Consider the following 6,194-nt stretch of genomic DNA (forward strand, 5'->3'; position numbering starts at 1 on the left):
GGGCGTTACGTGTGTAAGCAACACTGGTACAGGGAGCGTTACGTGTGCAAGCAACACTGGTACAGGGGGTGTTACGTGTGTAAGCGTCACTGGTACAGGGAGCGTTACGTGTGTATGCAACACTGGTACAGTGGGCGTTACGTGTGTAAGCGGCACCGGTACAGGTTGTGTTACGTGTGTAAGCAACACTGGTACAGAGGGCATTACATTTGTAAGTGTCTCTACTACAGCGAACTAATTCAGCTAGTGAACAACTTGGAATGACCCCCATAGGACGCTGCAGTAAAACAATGTTTTTTCCCCTATCTACAGTGTAGAGACTTGCTGCAGATACAGTGGCAGACCCTCCAGCTGCACCTTTTTGACAGGTACAGTCCCTTTTTTTTATGGTCTGTACTGTTTTTTGACTCTCCAAGCTTCCATTGAAAGTATAGGAAAAGGTGCGTTGTCACGGCGCTGTACCCATTGCCACGCCCCCTTTTCGAATTAGTATCAATGTTTATGTTTAAATTGTTGGAGGGTGTGTTGCTGCAGATGCAGGGGGACTATTTTGGGTTGTTGGGCTGGAGCTGCAGCTCCATCAGCCCCATTGCTAATCCTGCTCTGTCAAAACACAGCAGGCAAAGGGCAGAGACTTCCATTGGATGTAACCTGTGTGGGAGGACGTTTCTCGCCCAATCAGCTGTGGACTGGGTGTGATAGACCTGCTGCTAAGCCAATGAGATATATAAAACAGCGCGGTCCTAGTTCTGAGGTATATATCTGAATACTCGTACAATATATACTGTAAGATACACTTCTTGTTGACTAACGCCGTCTGTAAAGAGACATGTAGAACACTTAAGTGTTTGTAAAGTATTTGCCCTGATTACAGGTGGCTTTACAAGGTAGACCTTGCCCTGCAGTCATTGAGACCAGTTGCAGCTATCCCAAAGATGGCGCCCAGCGTCTCAGTCAGGTAGTGAGGGAGAGTGAAAGCCAGCTCAAGGGCAGGAAATCCACTCAAAGTTGGCACCCTGGTCCAGGCCAAACGCTGGCTCCCCTATGCTGGTACTCACCACCTGTTACTACGTAGTCTTATTAAATTGTGCGTTAGTACACCCAACTTGTACTTCTATGCCCTAGCAGATATAGTGGGGTCCCTGTGCATAACAGTGTCCATGCCAGCGTCCCACTCCGTCTCCCTAGACTGCGAACAGAACATGATTTAGTAGCGGGTCCCGCCTGGCTGACCCTCTTACCTCCTCCCCGTGGCAGCCACGACAACCCTGAGAGCGTCTGCTACCGTGTTCCTAGAGTCGGAGTGTCTCCACTGCAAGTATCCGGGAACTGAGCCATGGGAGTATGCGACACTGCTTGGAAGGTGATGGAGCCGCAGCGCTGAATGTCACTCTGACATGTAAGTGCTGCGGCCCTTGAAGTCTTCTTAGAAAGCTTTTTCAGGCTGAAGACTTTAGCAAGGCACTGTTACTAGCCAGTTTTATATGATTAAGCAACCTTCAAATGCAACATCCAAGTAGATTAAATGGTCAAGTTGGATGATTCAGATTTGCATGCACACTTGTGGAGAGATCTGTGTGTAGATGCTGCACAGTACATGTTTATATTTCTCTGTCAGTCTTCCTCCACAGGGCCAGTGTTGTGCCCCAGATCCCCCCTTGTTCTTCAAATTAGTCCCCCACGGCAGCAGTTTATTCCTTACACTGCACAAGCTCTTAAGATTTGACTTCTAGACATACTTTGCAGTATAAGATCAAGGTAAAGTGAGAACTAGGTATGATCCTAAGCACTGGAACTCAATAAATTGTAATAGGTTGTTGGGTTAATCCTCAATCCAACCAAAATTAGTTTGTATAAATGAATTTGTAGCAATAAATGTTGAGGTGCATCCATGAGTCTAATCACTGTTTATACACTTGCATTTGGAGCTTGATGTGTTGATTCATCGGTGCATGCTATTGAGACTAAATATGGGCATACACTATACAATTATCTTGCATATAATCTGTGGGGTTTATTATGATTTGCCACGGGTTCCCGATGTTTAACATACTGGCGCTGGGATCTCTTCCACCGACATGCCGACAGCGGGTTGAGCGCAAATTAGCCCGTTGCGTGTACGCTTGCGTGCAAATTCTCCCTCCATGCCGGTCGTTGACCCCCATATGCCGGGTGTTGTGATTCCGGCGGCGGTATAGATTGCTTTGATCCTGACAGCTGGCATAGTGAATACCACCCTAATCTGTGGTTGGAATGAAAACATGGTCATGGATGCAAGCAGCTGACAATCAACCATTTGTTAACAAACTCTGTAAAATGGACAACATTATTGATTTTACCAATTTGTATAAAAGACAGGTTTTGTTTATTTTCCAGGAGTAAATGGTCCATTGTCACTTGCTCTAATCCATTCCCAGGTTTTCATTCCAACCTCCTATTATCTGCCAGATAATTTTATAGTGTATGCCAGTTTACAACTGTGTATTTCTGCTAATCTTGCAACCAATTGTTTTTCAGAGTCATCCATCAGCAACCTTGATAATCCTACATTGTGCGTATTAATACACACCAAATTCTCACACATAGATTGCATCAACCCCATTAAGATGTATTTCTGTGTGTGAAAATTGCCTCCATGGTGACAGCCAGAACTAGTTCTGCCGGGCTCAGAGCCAGATTCATAAGTGCATCCTATTATTGCTGCATGCAAGCTGGTGATATTTACATTCTGTGCATGCAACCAATTCGCACTGCACTTGTATTCCAATGGTTACTATTCTAAGTTGCAAATCCAAATAGCATTTGTCTCTAGTAAATTTTTATCTTAAAGTAATAACCATTGGGATACAAGTGCAGTGCGAATCAGTTGCATGAACAGACTAAATATTGCCCGCCTGCATGTCGCATCAACATTTTGCATTTATGAATCAGGCTATGAGCCTTCCGTAACTATCATACTGTATGGATGTAAATAGATAGGAACACTTTAGTTCAAATACATTTTTCCAAAATGATGCTGTAAAATAGATTCCATCGGTGGTGAGGAATACAGATATTTCTTAGTAGGGATTGCTATCAATCTCTGTTATCTCAAAGATTGATATTTATATAACTGAATTTTTTTTTTATGTACCGATTTTTTAGGCATGACGTAGACTGTATTTTTCAGAAATTCACAATGCTGCAGTGTTAAATTTAACTTCCCTAGCTTCAGCTGCAGTAATTCCACAGTCATCCTCAGTAACCAGAGGGTCACTCAGAAGGCTGTAAACAAAGGGTCACTCAGAAGGCTAATGTTCATGCAGTGATAAAATGCTTATGTCAAAGTTGAAAAATATCATGATGCATATCCTTTTGTACTAACCCCATGCACATGCCCGCTGTGCGTGCACTCGCTCTGCCGTGCGTACGCATATCCGCACTTTGCGTAATGGAGCTTCCACGGCCATGCGCTTGGTATGCGCATTTACGGTAGAGTTTGTGAGCGTGTAGCGTGCGACTCGATTGTAGCATATTTAACCCATATAGTGCGTTTTGTAGTTAATATTCACCTAGACCATGTCAGCGAGTATGATTAGTTTAAACTGTTCCTGGACAGAGAGATTCCTCTCTGCATGATATGAAGGGTCAGATAAAGGTTGAAAAGTGGTGTCTAGTATCCAGCTGTAGGGTATTTTAAGGGTAATATTCAGATGTTAGTTAGGAAAGGATCGCTCGCTCTTGCGTATAGTTATGTAGAGAAGTAGATTATGAACATTAACTGTATTTGCTGTAAGTTACAGATGCGGCGGGAATCCTTAGGATACCTCCCACATGAGCAGTTGGGGAAAGACACAGCCCACCTGTTCAAATCTACCTATGACCTTTTCTGTAATGTAGAGACACATCTCTGTGTCCAGTGAACAATGAGATTACAGGTACCATTGTATTGTGAATGTATGTTGTGTATATAAAGACCACTCTTGCCTTGCCAGCCTCATGTCTCTGAAGGCTTTCTACCTGAACAGCTGATGACTGGACTCCAGGTTGCGCTTGCGAAAGATTCCCCACGTATGCATATTTATCTGTAGCCATTTCTTCGCTCTTGTTTGCCATTGTTCATGTTATTATCTGTTATTATGTTAGATTTCTGTGTTAGCTTGTATTGTATAACTTGTATTGGTTTTCCCCTTTTTCTCTAAACAATCCACGGCAGTGTTAGAGCTGCTGTGGTTTTAACCAAACCCGGTCTTGTGTTTTCACTTTCCTGCAAAGGGCTCTCTTAGCGTCTTAATCGCTCAAACAGCATACACATTGTTAATGGTTTTAAGCTTTACATCACTGCAGTATTTGACTACTTAGGTTTAGAGTATAAGCATATCCTTACTGTGTTTTATTAGCAAGGTTTAAATGTTATCGACTGTGTGTGTGCCTGCTGTGTGTATTCCGTACACTCAGCGCAGCGTGTGTACGCCAAGTGCGTACCACGTGAAGGACTCTGTACGCAAATAGCGTACAAAGTGCGTAGCACGTACACCTGGTCTAGCGGCCATAGCAGCTCCACGGTATTAGTATATAGCTTTATGTTTAAAGGTAATATTTGACATTATCACTTAATCTTAAGAAATCAACTGAACACAAAAGCCAACAGTAGTCATCGAGTTACAGAACACATCTTCTTAAGCATTTGCATGTGCATTTTTTATAATGTCCGTTGTGAACAAAGTTATGGTGGCTGTGAAGGACATATAACTTATAATCATGGCCAATGCTCTATTATATGTAGTTAAGATATGTGCAAGTGAGCTAGAGCATGAACATTTTTTTCTTTATTAATTTTTCATAACAAAACACATTTTTCTAACAAACCAGTTATAGTATTGAAGTCATATAAAATGTAATAAATTTTTCAAAAAAAAATATTCCTAAATTTTTAATTTGTTTACTAACAGGCATGCAAGACTGCAATATGTATTGAATATCAAACTTCGAAAAATGTTACAGCACATTTGAAATGTCAATGAGATGAAAGCATGGTGATACAAACCCCACCAAATGCTATTCCCAGCAGCCTAGAAAAGGGGGACAGAGCTTGTTGATGCAGTGATTTCCTTTTGTCCACTTTGATCTAGTGTGGTTTGTATTATATAATCAGGCTATATTTAAGTTGGCTAAAGGTCCTGGACTAATTCAGTTATCTACTTTCTTTTTTACTAAATACGGGGCTGTACAACACTAAAAAATGAATTATTTAGTGCATTCTGTGCACAAAAACTTCTTTTTTGTAGTAACCCTTTTATCATTTTTCTGTACACCAGCACAGGAAAAATGCAGCCACAGTTTACACTGATGACACTGAATCATGTCTTCATCTGTCAAATAAAAGTTACATGTACAATGAAGTGTCATCTTAACTTTTTTCTTTTTTTGCTTTGATTTGAAATGTGTGTGTGGAAACATTTCGATTTTTTCATTTTCAAGGCATTTTATGAGATGCTTCCTCATCTGATCTTGCTCAAATTTGATTGTAGACAATTTGAAACAATTTGCAAGAGCTACACAGTTTGCTAACGCAAACAGACCACAGTCATTGATTCCCATCTGTTTCTGGCAGCACCTAAAATTAATATCAAGCACTTGATTAACCCCATCAAACAGTGGCAAATATAACTGTTTGAGCTGTTTTTTTAGTGTATCTGGGACACCTGAAAAAGTTAAGGAATCGTAAACAGTAACTGTATTCCTAACTCTTTGAGATGTGACCCAGTGTGCCCCAAGATGGTGAATTTGAAGCACCTGGTCACTATCACAAGCAGTACCTGAATTTTGTGCAAGGATCAGGGTATCAATGAAACCTGCATATGAAGGATGGCTCTGTGAGATCAAGTACTGACAAACATTTATTATATTGTCATCAAGCCATGCTCCACTGCTTATTTCCTCTCTATCTTGGTATGTCAGCTTGATGCCATTTATGGTCAACCAAGTATCTGTTTGGTTAACTGGACTGACAGCTTCCAGTTCATCATCTACAGGTTGAGAGATATCTATCCTCACCTCAGCTTTTTGCATTTCTGCCTTTACCCCAAAACGCTGGGCTCCTGTCTGTTTAGGCTTTCCATACTTCCTTTTTGGAAGTGGATTTATACTCTCTGTTTTGTTTGTTTTTTTGGGGGATTCAATTAATGGAATTCCATGATCCTTTGGTATAGCTG

At 41.4% G+C, this 6,194-nt stretch overlaps 1 long non-coding RNA gene across 1 annotated transcript; it reads left to right on the top strand.

Annotated features, from left to right (window-relative positions):
* Positions 1-311: 311 nt before the first annotated feature.
* On the top strand, positions 312-5,961 carry LOC135057943 (uncharacterized). The gene is made up of 3 exons (XR_010244480.1): positions 312-368; positions 1,619-1,758; positions 4,932-5,961. It is a non-coding gene; the product is annotated as an uncharacterized LOC135057943 (long non-coding RNA).
* The last annotated feature ends 233 nt before the right edge of the window (positions 5,962-6,194 follow it).

Source organism: Pseudophryne corroboree, chromosome 3, assembly GCF_028390025.1.
Source record: "Pseudophryne corroboree isolate aPseCor3 chromosome 3, aPseCor3.hap2, whole genome shotgun sequence".
Taxonomy (NCBI): Eukaryota; Metazoa; Chordata; class Amphibia; order Anura; family Myobatrachidae; genus Pseudophryne; species Pseudophryne corroboree.